General features: G+C 42.3%; 2 protein-coding genes across 4 annotated transcripts in view; one reads left to right on the plus strand and one right to left on the minus strand.

Moving 5' to 3' along the window:
* LRRC31 (leucine rich repeat containing 31) overlaps window positions 1-14,948 on the minus strand; it is a gene marked incomplete at its 3' end in the record, with an annotated part of 120,294 nt that overhangs the window by 90,962 nt on the left and 14,384 nt on the right. The window lies entirely within an intron of this gene.
* GPR160 (G protein-coupled receptor 160) overlaps window positions 941-14,948 on the plus strand; it is a 39,568-nt gene continuing 25,560 nt past the window's right edge. Inside the window, exon 1 of the mRNA XM_081862776.1 lies at window positions 941-1,148. The gene's annotated coding sequence lies outside the window, so the exon portion shown is untranslated. The remainder of the gene's footprint in view (window positions 1,149-14,948) is intronic.

The following is a 14,948-nucleotide window of genomic DNA, read 5'->3' on the forward strand; positions in this document are numbered from 1 at the left end:
GTGGTCTCTTCCAACTCTATGATTCTATGACTCTGTTGCTGTTAAACTGATTCCCTGTGCTTGACGAGGTTACACTGCCCTTTGAACCCTGAGGGCCTAGATAAGTGTTCACATAATGCTGTTGGCATCAAAATGCCAGCCCATATTTCCCAATTTAATCTAGATCTGTCCTTTCCAGGGAGTAATTTGGTAAGTTGAAAGAACCTGCTGTCCTAAAACCAGTTTGTGCTGGCTGAACAACCCATTTGCAATATTAAACCTTCATCTGGAAACAACTATTTTCTGAAGAAAAACTGCTTGGGGATGATCCCATTTTTAGCAGAGAAACAGCAGGTGGGAAGTGTTGCATTATAAGCCTTCCCCATCACCAATTTTCCTGCTGTGAATTGCTTCCCTCCCATGGTATTCCTAATGCAAGTGGATGTGTACTTAGAACCATGCATCTCATGGGATGTATCAGCCTGGAACTTTACCCAGTTTTGCATCTACATACTATGAAAAGCTTCACTGGCTGAATTTCTGCTTAGCACATTTCAACAAAGGTGGGGGTGAGGAATTCCACTGGGAATTCTAGTGGAGCATGAAAACAACCAGTCTCGGGGGAGCACCAAAAGTAAGGCAAAGAAAAGAAGCCTCATTAGAAATTACCGAGAAACTTCTGAACTCCCAAGACAGCAATCTGGAACTTCCATCAAAATGGATTCTCTGGGAGTGTTTGGCAGCAGATCCTACTGAGGAGGAGGCAACTCTCATTTCCCACAGTGTGGTACTAATGCAGCATCTTAAAATATTGCCACCTTGCCTAGATAGCATAGCTGTTCTCTCAACTGCTGTATTCCACTTCTGCACTCCTCCTTCCAGAGAGCTGCTTTTCAGGAAATGAGCTCTGCGTGCTTTTGTCCAACCTCCTTCTCCCCTACCTGGACTCTGCCCTTCTTTTTTCACTTGTACACTGGCACTCATTACACAGACAAGCAGGAGCTTGTTCTCAGATGCTACCTTGGTCACCTTCCCATCTGCCGCTTGCTCAAGTCCACATTCAAAGTTCTTCTGTATTCGGCTTTTAGACCATCTGGCTGGAAAACCCTGGAATGACCTGACTTGCTCCCACCTGAGGATGGTCGCTTCAGTCCCACCCTGCTGTGACAGTGAGTAGCAGAAGCAATTTTGGGAATAGTCCAGAACACTTGTCTTTACCTGATCATGCCAAAAGTCATTTGGACATTCAAAATGTCATGAAATGGAATCCCCTGAATCCGTCAGGTATTATGTGGGTTGAGGTTTTTTATTTTGCTACTCTAAATCTGATACCTGTTGTGGGTTCTGTTTCCTGTGGGCTGTTTTTGTAAGCTTGCCAGACTCATTACATCTCGGCCGCCTGTGACTTTTTAATGTCTCCACTTCTCATGTTCTCAGAAGTGCACACTGTACATTTAAAGCACACACACCCAGAAACAGTTTTCTGGGAACTGCACTTTAGCTCAACATAGCTATAATTCCCAGCATCCTTAACAAATTTAAGCTTCCAAGATTCTTTGGAGGAATATGCTTTTAATGTATGGTGCATGTGCAGTAATATGTTGGGGAAGAGAATTAACAGAAAACTGGTTGTGCTGTCTAATTGCAATATTGTTGAGCTCTCCTGATAATTTTTTTTTAAGGATATACTTCACAGTTTCCAAATTGTGAGGTTAGCAATTCTGCTGCCCTTGAAAGATTCAGGTCTACAACTTAAATCGCACAGGAGAGTTTTGTGAAGTCTAATAACATCAAGGCAAGAATTATATATGTATATTTATTATACTCACTCCACTTCTCCAAGAAGTGAGATGTTCCAGGGCTAGGACATGACCTAGTTTTATTTACATTTTGAAGGAAATCGCTTGGAAGGAGCCTTATTGGCACTTCATAATATTCACATCCATTTACAAATCTGCAGATTCATCATAGGTGAAGGCACAGCTTAAATCAGGGGTAGGCAACCTAAGGCCCGGGGGCCGGATGCGGCCCAATCGCCTTCTCAATCCGGCCTGCAGACAGTCTGGGTATCAGCGTGTTTTTACATGAGTAGAATGTGTGTTTTTATTTAAAATACATCTCTGGGTTATTTGTGGGGCATAGGAATTTGTTCATGTCCCCCCCCCCCCAAATATAGTCTGGCCCACCACATGGTCTGAGGGACGGTGGACCGGCCCTCGGCTGAAAAAGATTGCTGTCCCCTGGCTTAAACATTTCAGCAGACAACCATGGCCAACTGCTTCTACACTGGACATAGCTGTCAAGTGTCCCTTATTTGAAGGGACGTTCCCTTATTCCAGTGCCATGTCCTGCTGCTGTCCCTTATTGATAGATGTCCCTTAAATTATGTCCCTTAAATTTCAAAGGAAGCAGCTCCTCTCCCTCCCTCCCTGCCGGCCAGTGTTGCTCACCCAATAAGAAGTCTAAGAACGACTGGGGGGGTGGAGCTTGCATGCCTTGTGTATGGCTAGTTAATGCAAGCTGAGAGGTTTTTTGAATGCTGGATGCCATTTTGTTGCACGTGCTGCTGCAAACATTGCAGTGCAAAGCCAGGCCGGGGAGCCATCTTAAGTTGAGGCTGCATAGGCCTTGTGGTGCATGTGATTCAGATTCTATTCAGTTGAACCTCTGGTTACAAAGTTGGTTGGACAGTGTTCTTGAAGCTACCAGCATGAGTTTGACCAGACTGCAGGAGGACAGAAAGACTGGAGTGCCTGGAACAGGTGAGGCTGCAGGTCCCTTATTTTGGCTGCTGGTCCCTTATTTTCAAGTCTGTAAGATGACAGCTATGCACTGGAGCTCTAGAGAAAGCACTGTAAGATGCTCACAAACACTGAATTCAGCTCTGTGTGTCTGTGCCTTTCTTAGTCTCTCTTAACTTCCAGCCTGCTTCCTTCACAAACTCCTAGGGTGTGTTCACATTACCCCACTTAGAGCACAGTGAACACCCCAGTGTGTTTCACAGTTCTTCCCCACCGCCAGCTGTTCAAATCAGCCCAACTTCCTCAAACTGTAGTATTTTGTAACAAAGTAAAGGATGCATATACACTTTGGATAAATTTCCTGTGAACCCAGATTAAAAATTCAGCACTTAAAACACAGTGAATGCACAGTAAATGGACGTGTGAACACAGCCTTAGATGACATATTCCTTAGCTAAAAGTGGGGAGCATGTCCCTGTGCCAAAATAGCCCTCTCCTTCTAAAAGAGTCTCCGGGATGGGCAACCTGTGACCCTGCATTACAGAGTCTAGATGATCTCTACAATTCTATGATCCCTAAACACTGACCACACTGGCTGGGGCTGATGAAATCTGTAATCCAACAACATCTGGCAGACCTCGGTTCCCTACGCCACACTATTTGCAAGCCATTGTCAACAGTTTACCTGTAATTTCCCACAAAGGAGATACTTGGCAAATTTGCCAGGACTGTTAAGACACCCTTCAGCTCCATTAACCTTCTGCTAGCCAACCCTTCAATTTTAGAAACTTACAGAACAATGGCTGTGACGCAGCAACATCTTGGCAAGGTACATAAAAATACAATTGTATATAAAGCACGCTCTTGTGGGTGCTACTGGGACATTTCCTTAATTTCTTTCTGGGTTATTTTGGACCATTCTGGTATGTGGTAACAGGAAATGTTAATGAACTGAAGTAGGTTTTGGCAGGAGATATGGGGCAAAATGAAATAGGGCGGTGTTTATGTCAACTCTCTAAACTCTGATTTCAGCATGACAGGCTTTGTTTGTAGTTTGGTGTGCATGGTTAGATCAAGAGTGTAAAACTATGGTAAGGTTTATCAAGCTGGGCAGAAATATGACTCCAGAAATCTGATAATCTAATAATAAAGAAACACACTGGTTTAATTTATAAACATAAAGAGTTATCACAAATGGTATGTGTGTATGCGGTTGCTCTTTGAGAACATGCCAACACCATTGATAAGCTCCACTTGCTAACTAGGGTTGCCATATGTCCTCTCTTTCCAGGACATGTCCTCTTTTTCATGGGTAGAGTCGTCATAGCGATCCATAGTTAAAAATAGAAGTCGGCAAATGTGTCCTCTTTTTTGCTCCTCAAAATACGGCAACAGTAGAATGCTAATTTGTCAAAACTGCAGACTTTCCATACGAACCTCTAGAGATTTATGGCTTTCTAAGATGTGGGGAACAGCATATACCATCAATATTACTTCTCTAATCAAGTAAGAGAAGGCAGATTGAGAGATAAGTTTGAAGAAAAACTGAATTTGCTTAACATTGATTGGAATGATAAATTGCCAATCGTACCTGGAGAGATGTTGGAGGCTGAACCCAAGACCACCTTCTATGTGCAGAGCAGATGCTCTACCACTCAGCTATGACCTTGCCCCATGATTTAGACCAAAGCTCTGCCAACTGTACTCTGAGACAACTTTGCAAAATTGTGGCTCTCCTTGTGCCATCTGTTCTTCTCCCTCACCTGTGCTTTAAAACAAGTACAAAGATCAAGCACAGAAAAATCTCTCTTCCTATCAGGGCCAGAATATCATTTGCTTTTGTCATATGTCATGCTACATTTTTCTTAGGCATATAGCATACAGTGACAAAAGAAAGCCAAAGAATAAACAAGCCTTGGAAATTGTGGCTTGGGTTACCTCTGTAACAGGGTGTGTCAAGCTGGAAAATGATTGTTGCTTAGTGTAGATTATGTTCTTAGTGGAGGGTGGGAAAATTACTTTTTCTCAGCAACGCAAGTCCAACATAGCTTTTGACTGTTGTTCGTTGCCATGAAGGTAATGAGAATATGGAAGGGTGTGTGCAGCCAAACCACATGTATACTAAAGAAGCTTTTGAGCTTCTTTCCCATGGTGGATGTGCAACTGAAAGCATGCCTGAAAGACAGAAATGCATTTTTATTAGGGTTTTTTTAAAACTGGCTATGCAAGAAGGTAGATTTACAATTACAGCTTGCAGTTTGCAAAATGCACAACATTTGTGAATAGGTGGTGTTCTATACAAAGCACATTTTTAGTCTTTCATCCACTTTCCCCTCCTCCCAGTAAAGAAGTTCACATTTCGGCATGGCCTTTTTCACAGTTTAAGCTCTCTTCCCTGTGTGACAGAACTGTTTTGATGGTCACCATTCACAGTTATAACCCAATTCCTCCTATTCCTCCTTTTTGAATGAATGAATGAATGGGACGGGCATCTGTTCAACACCTTTTCCATTGCCTTTCCTCTCTTTTGAAATACAACTGACAAGGTCCATGAGAAAGCCCGCTAATTTCATTTGCATGTTTTTCTTATACATATACACCAGTGGCAATACACATAGTAATAGCTCAGTTGTGTGTGTGTGTGCTTTTAATGGAAACCCTGAGGAGGCATGGGTGAAATTGGCAAGGCTTTCCCCAAACTTGTAAGTTTCAACAGACGGGGGATAATTACCAACTAGGTCAGGATGGGATTGCATAGGAATCTAGCTGTAGGCCAGGAATAGTCAACTTGGTACACTCCTGATGTTGTTGGACTACAATTCCCAGCATCCTTGACCATTGCCCACTTTGGCAATATCTGTTACAAGGCAATCTAGGGTTCCTCACTTGGGGGGGGGGATGTCTACAGTTCAAGTGTCTCTGAAAATGTCCTATCATGCCCACTGGCTTCACATTTCAGCAGGTGGGCATGGAAGTAGAATGAAATAGAATCATTTAGAAGGCTGTGATTCTACATACATACATACATACATACATACGTACGTTGCTGTTCAGGTGAGTACAATTAAGAAATTAAGTGATGGGAAATGTAAAAAGATACCTTAGACCATGCTGAGGCCCCCGTCACCAGACCTGGTCAGCCAAGGCTGCTAAAGCTACTCTTTTGGCTCATAAGGAATTATTTTAGAGCTCTAGATTAGTGAAAAAACACCTCTGACAGGGGAAAAGGCATTAAGGGTTACAATATACTGCCGTTCATTTGTTTCAAGCTTGTAAATTCCTACTTGCCTAATCGCCTACAGTGGGTAATAACCATTGGGCAACCAGATAGGGGAGCTTCTATATATTGGGAATAACTGGTGATTTTAAAAAAATCTGTCTTTCCCCCCTGCATTTTTATTCACTGTTCCTTCAAGGAGCTCAGGATGGCATACGTACTCCCCCTTACTTTATTCTCACAATAACTATGTGAGGCAGATTAAGCTGAGAGTGAATGGAGGAGTCAGAGTCATGCAGTGAGCTCATATTCCAGCAGGAATGTGAACCCGTGGTCTCCCTCATTTAGGTACCTACACTTCCGTCTCTAAATCACAACACCTCTTCCTCCCCCCCCCCATTTTTTAAAAGGGTACCAATGTATGTGTGAGAGAGTTGGGTAGTAAAATTTATTGTGCACTACTTTTGGAAACATGTGCGAGTTCACTTATTTCTTTTCTCCTCCCCTTTTGCCTTTTTGTGCATGTGCACATAAATACATATGAATATAAATATTTGCCTGTGCTCATTGGATTTTTATGGTGTAAGACTTTTGAGAAAACCTGTGGGGGTGGAGATAGGGGGCATGCCTATTATGTATGGCTTACAGTAACATGGTGCTGTTGCTAAGATCTCCGTTCCAAAGAGCAGTGTGGATGAGAGTAAAGGTTTATTGGGTCAGTCGCTGATGAAAAGGTGTTTTTTAGCTACTTTACTAGGTGGTGTGCACACCTATAAAGGCATAAAGATAAGGGACCCTATATCTTCAGCACACAGCAGTTCCAGGAACAAGCTGTTTTCATTTGACACACACAGCTTCAAAGACTAGTTGAATGGAAGGTAAACGGAATTATCTCTTCCTTACCAGAATAGGAAGTGAGTAGGGCCCCTGCCTTCTATAAGGGAGTGAGCATCAAACAAAAGTGTGCCTCTACACATCTCTTCTCCCACAGCCCATCCACATGGAATTCATTCCTGTAACATCCACTTGGGGCCACCTCTTGCCCCTGGGGCCCCTTCAAATCCCTATAACGGAGGTGAGGAACCTTTAATCCTCCAGATGTTGAACTACAGCTCCTATCACCCCCAGCAAGTTTAGCCAGTGGTCAGGGATGACGGCAGTTGCAGTTCAGCAGCATGATAGAAAGCATGGTAGAAGTTTCTAAGATTGTGCACGGCATGGAGGAAATGGATAGAGAAAAGTTTTTCTCCCTCTCTCATAACACTAGGACTTGTGGATATCCAGTGATGCTGAATGTGGGAAGATTCAGGGCAGACAGAAGCGAGTGCTTAATCACATAGCATAGTTAAAATAAGGAACTCACTCCCACAGGAGACGGTGATGGCCACCAGCTTGGATGGCTTTAAAGGAGGAGAAGACAAATTATTGCAGGGCAAGGCTATCAACAGCTACCAGCCATGATGACTATGCTCTACCACCTTCATTGTTAGAGCACTGTAATCATGCTGAAACACAAGCTTAAGAGGGACAGAGAAAGTACAAACCACAAGGAAAGTTTTAAGAACGTGCAAGGGTATGACTTTTATAACAAGATTATAAACAGGAAAAAGCTGAGCTAGCTGAGTTGTGGAAACATCTGTATTTGTGGTTAAGCTGGGGTAAAACTGTAGCACTGGGTGTCTTGCATGCCTAACTTATATTACTATAAAAACTGTGTAAACAGAGATCTGGATTCGGCCTCTGAATGCCTTACTGCTCGGCAAGAAATATAACTTTTCTTGGGTGTGATTCATCATCATTGTTATTGAGTAAAGGACTCAATTGTGCAACATCAGTGCTTAATTTAAATGAACTCATGGGCAGAAAACTATTGTTACATGTTCCCCACTGGGCTGTCAACTCCCTAAAATCCAAACTCTTGTACCTGGTCAGGGCCTAGGATAGAGCCTGTTCAGAAGGCAGTAGGAGAGCTAAAGGTGGAGCTCAATGGGGCCACAGCCCATAGAAAACATACTAATCTAAGACAGGCTTCACCAACCTGGTGCCCTCTAGTTCTTATTGGAGCGTTCTGAAGGAGCGTCTCCTTCCCCTTTGTTCAGAGCAGACACTGAGGTCCAGCTATGAGGGCCTTCTGGCGGTTGCCTCACTATGAGGTTACAGGGAGCTAGGCAGAGGGCCTTCTCAGTAATGGCACCCCTTTGTGGAATGCGCTCCCATCAGATGTCAAGGAAATAAATAAATATCTGAAGTCAACCCTGTATTGGGAAATTTTAAATGTCTAATCCATTCTTAAGGAAATCAGCCCTGAGTGCTCACTGGAAGGACATATCCTGAAGCTGAGGCTCCAATACTTTGGCCACCTCACAAGAAAAGAAGATTCCCTGGAAAAGACCCTGATGTTGGGAAAGATTGAGTGCACAAGCAGAAGGGGACAACAGAGGACGAGATGGTTGGACAGTGTTTTCAAAGCTACCAACATGAGTTTGACCAAACTGCAGGAGGCAGTGAAAGACAGGAGTGCCTGGCGTGCTCTGGTCCATGGGGTCATGAAGAGTCGGACATGACTAAATGACTAAACAACAACAACAATGTTTTACAATTTTTTAATGCCCAGAGTGGCTGGGGAAACCCAGCTGGATAGGTGGGGTATAAATAATAAAGTTATTATTTTTATTATCATAACTCCTAACAGCCCCAGACAACACTTTAGGAAAGAATAAAACCCTCAACAGAAAAAAAATCCACAACAGCATGATGAGGACTAAGCATGTTTAGTGGGCACAAAATCCTGGCTATTAAGGGGGAAGATGGTAGGAGTGGAGGAAAAAAGGAATGGAGTATTCTGCAAGAGGTGGTGGCTGGAATTATGAACAGAAGCACTCCACAGCACAACATTTTGTTGCTTTTCCCACTTGTATGAATATATGATGAACAAATATAACATTTAGAAGAGAGGAGGTTGTAAAAAAATTTTTTTGCCCACTTTACAGATGAGAGACATTGAGGCAGGGAGGCAGTAGTCTGAAAGGCAATCAGTAAGTAACTTCATAGAAGAAAATGCAAACCCCATGCAAAGCAGATCACACAAGAAAGTGAGCCTGCTTAGCCCAAGATTATACATTAAGTCATTGTTTCACTGTGCACAACATCTCCCTCCCCAACACACCAGTCTCTCTCTGCATTTTTATGCCCCCGACTCTGGCTGATCTCCACTACTAGGTGGTTCCTTCTTGGGTGTATTAGGTCATGTTAGGTCAAGCTGGGGCTGGAAGACTGAAACACCCTCCTCTCCTGCAACAGTCTCCTTGGCTGCAGGGATCACAGCTCAGAACTCTCCCAAAGGCCTTCCTATTCCATGGGAAGCATGAATGTGCAATGCACATTAGAAAGGCACTGCAGGATCAGCCCAAAAGCTGTTGTGTGTGTGTGTGTGGTGAGAAGCTGGAGTGGGGGGCGGGGCGGGGAGAATGGCCTCCTTTATTAAAAAAAATCCTGACCTTGCAACCTGTTCCAAACTTAAAGAACTAGCTAAGCTGTTTAAAAATAAGGTTGTAACTTTTTGTGTTTTTTTAAAGATGAAAACAATTTTAAAACAAATTGTTTGAAATGCTATAATTGACAATCTCTTTATTAGCACCAACCACATTGCCACAAATTAGTGAGCAGGCTTTCCGGATTTCCAGAACTCTGCATCAAAGTGGATGTTAAACAAAGCTGGAAGGGAGGGAGAGAAAGCAAGAAAACCCCTTCAGCCATCTAGGAAAATCATTAAACTAATAAATGAGAGGGAGAGGTGGGAATGAGCAAGCTTTTCTGCATAGCATTGGGGTTGGGCTAGATGACCCCCAGGATCCCTTCTGACTCTATGCATGTATCATCAGCCCTGCATGTAGAACCCTGATTTCCCAGGGCTGCACATGAATAGAAGTTGACTCCCTGTGGCACACAATTGCCCTCCACCTGACAAAGGGCAGTAGGAATGGGGTGGACTCTACGGCACCTCATTTCAATGCCCGCTGCCTCACATGTTAACCACTTTCCTCAACACTTGCAGAGGACAAGTTAGTCTAAAAACTGAGTGTTGCGAGTTGATAGCAAACCTAATTTCTATAAAGATGTAAGGTTGCACCAAGAAAACTGCTCTCTATGTCTTTGAAAAATGTGAAGGTCCCTACCACTAAAGTGCATATTTTCAGAAAAGCCCTGGGGATGATGTGCCATAAATGAGGAAGAGAAAGTGTAACCAGTTTGGGGGAGGGGCACACAGCTTCCCCTATTCTTGTTGCTTTTAAAGGAGCTTGGTATGCAGGAATTAGCTGATGAAAGCTTTTCACAGCAGGGAGATAAGTATTATGACCTGCTAATTGATGCAAATCAAATGGGACTAGTTCAAAAGCTGGCAACTCTAGAAACAAGTGTGTATTTATTTTGCTTCTCGAAAATAGTGTCTTGGTGAAATTTGGTGACCAGGAGATTTGTTTCCAGTGAGGCAGAGCCACATGTACTTCTGTAACCCAATAAAATATTTAATAAAAACAATAAAAAGAGTTTTCTATATACTTTCTTATTGCAGCATGATTCACAATTGCAGAATTTTGAAGGGACTTGGCAGGAACTAATCTGAATTACTATGCGATGTTGTGTCACTTGGAAATTTGACATTCAAATTTAGAGTCATTGGAGGCCAAAATCAAAAATCAATTTATTTCACTTCCGGGTTGGCGCCATCGCCGAATGGCGGACTCCCTCCGAGCTCCGGAGGGAGCCTGCTCGGCAGGGGCTGGGTCCTACCGCGCCGGCGACGCGGGGACCCTCAAAAACCATGGGCGCTGAAACCCATGGACATGGTGACTCGGCGGGCACCGTTTGCGCCCCCCCGACCCGCGAAGGAGCCTTTTTAAAGGCTACGGAGCGGGGGACGGGGGGTGGTGTGGTGCTATGAGTCCTCCGCTTCCCCTGCCGAGCGAAGCCGCATGCCATTTGACGGAGAGCGCTGACTTCTTCCATTGAAAATTTGGACTAAAAAGAACAACCCGTGAGTAATTGGGAAATCGGATTTAAAAGGGGAAAAAAATTTAAATTTGGAACGAGCGGGGGAGGTGCAAAAAGGAAGTCCGTCTCCCCCCTGTTGTAGAGGATTTAAAGCAAGGATTTGACAACTAAGATCGAGAGCTATTTTATATTGATAAAGTTATTAATTTCACGATGGAAAATTATAAGACTGTGCTGGAGGAGAAAAGTGGAACGTGTGAGCTAAAACGCAACCCCCCCCCCGGGAACCGGGAGCGATCCGTGAGAGCGCCTGGTGAGGAGAAATAGAAGCTTTGACAGCTGTCAAAGGAGCTGTCAAAGTTGAAGAATAAAAAGAGAACTTTGTTACGAGGACTTTGCTGGTTACATTTGTTACAATTGGATATAAATTGTTGAAAACAAGGGATAACAATTACAGATAGGTAGCCGTGTTGGTCTGCCATAGTCAAAACAAAACAAATTCCTTCCAGTAGCACCTTAAAGACCAACTAAGTCAGTTCTTGGTATGAGCTTTCGTGTGCATGCACACTTCTTCAGATACCAAGTTACTTTGACTGTTGGGTGTGATCTGGAAGGAAACTGAGTTACCACAATCCCTCTAGAGGGGCTGTGGGACACTACAAGTATTGCTGTACGCATGGAATTTGAATAGGACTTTTTATCTCCTGGGAAAACTGCAGAAATGGAACACTATTTTGTCTACAGAGGTCTCTACACTAAAGGAGACAATAGATTTATCTATTGAAGAATGGAAGGGACTTGACGTAAGGTTTTGTTCCTGAATAACAAAGCCTCTGTAGAGGAACTAGAAGCTTTTGGAATTAGAACATTTTTGCAGTGGAGCAGGAAAAGAAACCAGAGGAAAGTGAGGAGAGAGAACAACAAGAACAACAAGAATTGGACAAAGCTGGAAGTGGGAACATTTGGGACATCCAGATTTGAAAGGTCTAAAGAAATAAAATTGGAGTTTTACTCTTAAATATAGAGATCTGGATGGAAAAAATGGACCTTCTTGAGATAGAGTCCTTCCAAGATTGGATGTTCGAAATTAAAGACGACCAAAAAGATGGCAAAGACTATTAAAAAGACGGCAAAGTGGAGTTGTGAAGGATTTCGGCCTAGATGTGGGATCTCCAGGACGACAGCAGACATTGATAGACATTGGGGAACGCAACCGGGAAAGGGGGGAGGGAAATTTGGAATCCAAAGGGTGTAAAATTATACTTTATTTTTTATTTTTTTATTCTATTCTGTTCTGCATATTAAAGAGGGGAACTCGTGGAAGGGAACAGGGGTCAATTTTAGGGGATGGAAAAATATTTTTAACATTGGGTCAATGATAATAAGTCTAAAATTTGGGGTAAGAACTTGCTGAATCTATTTGAAGGAATTGGAATACAAGAGGGGGTGGGGTGGGGAAGTCCTGGAAAGATGCTAATGAAAATAAGGTTTAAAAGTAAATGTTTTATTTTTTCTTTTTCTTTTTTTTGTTATATTTGGAAACTTTCAATAAATATTATTTAATATATATATATAAATTTATTTCAGTATGGTATGATTTTGTGATGTATGCTAAATTACAGAAACACAGATGGTGTCCATCTTTTAAGCAGTTTGGACGATTTGAGTTTTGTAAACATTTGTCAATATTCATATCTCCTTTATAGTGTTCTCAAATTTGTTTTGGGGAAAAAAATCAGATGCTTATTTGATGTACTTACCTCAGCAGATGCTTCACATCATAAAAATGTTTATTATGTGCCTGCCCGGAAAGTTAACTTTAATCCAAATTTTATTTGTTGCAATTAGATTTTGCTTTCTTTTTTATATAGCTCATATTAAAATGTATCTTATTTTCCAGAATGGTGAGGGAGGGAGGAGAATGAGGCATCAGCAATGTTTGAACTGAACGCTTCACCAATGGAGCCAATCTGGAGCTCCCACTAAGCAGCCATGATCCTGTTGCCAGGAAGCTATTGCTATGGCTCTGCCCACCGCCAGGCAGCGCGCTGCTGTGTTGCCAATCTTATTTTTGAAAGCGGTTTTCTTTTAACAATGGGAGAGGAAGAAGTGCATTTTCTTTGGTTCTGTTTGCTAAAAGAAATTTAGCATCTCTGCAGTATGCTAATTTCTATCATTTAAATTACATCATAGCCACAAAGTTCAGTGAACTTGAATATTCAGTGTCTCTGCTTTGGTGGGGATTGCATCATCACCACCAACATCATCATTATTATTTTCTAAATAAAAGCTTATTTTATTCTTTTAGACGTCTTTGGGGAGGCTGCTCAGGCTAATGTGGAATTTTTGCATGCTGTGGTTGAGTTTCAGATGTGAAAGCTATTTGTATATTAGTAATTCAGTACAGGAAATCGCTCCTAGAACAGCAAATTTGGCAGCAGCTAGGGACAGGTGCCTTTGAAAATACGAAAGTTGGGAAGAACACAAGGGAGAGGAAATTTGGGTATGTTCATACCTGCCCTCTCAAACAGTAGTAGTAGTAGTTTCATTACTAAAACACTTCCTTCTGATCTGTTCATGCTGACAGTGCAGTGAGGAATACATTGCCCCTGTTCACATCAATGTGTCTGCAGAGTTGCATCTGGACTGCCAATATTTTGCAAGAGGCATTCAGTCACATTCTCAAAATTTAGGTTTCCACAATTGAAGTGGGTTGAAGTGCTCTGGCACAACACATTCACATATTTATTTATTTAGAGAAAAACATACTTTTTGCAATTAGGGGAAATGATGGGGAAATGCACTAAAAAGCATGAGATACTAATAGATGGACAGGAAGACATATAACCTCCAGGCAAACAAACTGGGATGAGTGCTGCTTGTTGTACAAGCTCCCCACAAACCAGTCAGAATGAATGCTCAATAAAGGGTGGACACTATATAGTCTCCACACAAGTTTTGTGCAAGCAAATCAGGATGAATGCTCAATAAACATATCAGCTGGAGGACTTCTGCATCAACCAAGATGAGGCATATTATTATTGAAGTTACTAATGGAGTACTTATTTCTGTTTGGGGGATACAGTAAATGCAGATGTACCCTTAAATTGCCCATATCCTGATTTTCAGAGAAGCAATGTAGGGCTGCATTAGAGTAGGTAGGTTTGATGTGTGCATAAAAAGGGTTGCCAATTTCTTTTCTGGCAGTGCTTCCTGCAGACATTCTGTCTCTTTCAACAGGACAATGGGCTGTATCCAACTATGTCATGCTCAGGTAGGCTAACTGAAATCAATGAACTTGACTAATGTATTTAATATATCTAGTTTGGCCCACAACTAGTAATTTTCACATCAACTTCACAGAGTGCATAGTCCTGGTTAAATGCTTAATATATGTTTGTATCAGTCAGACACACCTATGCAGCTGGTTCATGGTTTACTTGTTTATGCAAACTGTGAGGTGGTGTTGATTTCAAGAACAAAATGCAACTTAATTTCCTTCAACAACAAATCAGGAAGAGTGCTTTTGACATAGTGTTGTTCCCATAGGACAGCTATGAAGGTGAGCCATGCAGTTTCAAACCCTCCCCCAAGGCCAACAGAAATCTGGACCAAGTAATTTGACTCAGTGATAATTAATGACACAGGGTTATTATCTGAATACAAGACAGGGATCCCAAGCAGTTGAAGGATTATCTGGGTTACTTTCAGATCTCAGGTATGCTCGTTCAGTACATCTGAACTGCTGAGAGCATCTTTGTATCTCCCACTTGCTTACTGCAGATAGGGAGAGTGCTGCACTGACCTGAGCATGGATGCTACATTTTAAACAGAAATATTAGCAAGAGAAAATCAATGCTACATCATACTTTCTTTCCACTATCTTATTGGATTTCCATGTTCCTAGGGAGGCATCTGAAGCATGGGAAGGAAAAGTTCTATGCTTGCCAATCTTTTTCTGAATTTTTCTTTGTTCATTCATACCATTGGAGTACATGGTATTTACCCAGTTACAAAGA

The sequence above is a fragment of the Podarcis erhardii genome (assembly GCF_964252035.2).
Source record: "Podarcis erhardii genome assembly, chromosome: 5".
NCBI lineage: Eukaryota > Metazoa > Chordata > Lepidosauria > Squamata > Lacertidae > Podarcis > Podarcis erhardii.